Genomic DNA, 312 nt, shown 5'->3' with positions numbered 1-312 from the left:
GGTTGAGACCAAGCCCTTATAGCCCCTCCTCCTCCTCCTCGCAGCCCTCCCCCACACCTAGTTCAAGGTTTGCATCGTATCCATCCAATGGGAGGCCGGGGACACGTGTGCAGTGGCCAATGGAGATTCCCGAGGTGTGCGCGTATATCGCCACCTCCGTCCAATGAGAGTCCTGAGGGCTGGACTGGAAGGGGCTCCCACTTGGGTCTGGCGCGGTCCAGCTTGTTCATCAAGAATAGAGAAGTGGGGCGGGGTGAGTAGGTGAGGGGCGGGGGGATGAGTATCAGACCAGTGGGAAAGGGAAGGGCCGGC

At 60.9% G+C, this 312-nt stretch overlaps 1 protein-coding gene across 1 annotated transcript in view; it reads left to right on the top strand.

Annotated features, from left to right (window-relative positions):
* The window catches only part of LOC108801174 (rho-related BTB domain-containing protein 2-like), an 18,256-nt gene that overhangs the window by 16,065 nt on the left and 1,879 nt on the right, over positions 1–312 (top strand). The window lies entirely within an intron of this gene.

The sequence above is a fragment of the Nanorana parkeri genome, unplaced genomic scaffold (genome assembly GCF_000935625.1).
Source record: "Nanorana parkeri isolate BGI_ZX_2015 unplaced genomic scaffold, ASM93562v1 scaffold2240, whole genome shotgun sequence".
Taxonomy (NCBI): Eukaryota; Metazoa; Chordata; class Amphibia; order Anura; family Dicroglossidae; genus Nanorana; species Nanorana parkeri.
This window is presented reverse-complemented; position numbering and strand designations above follow the sequence as displayed.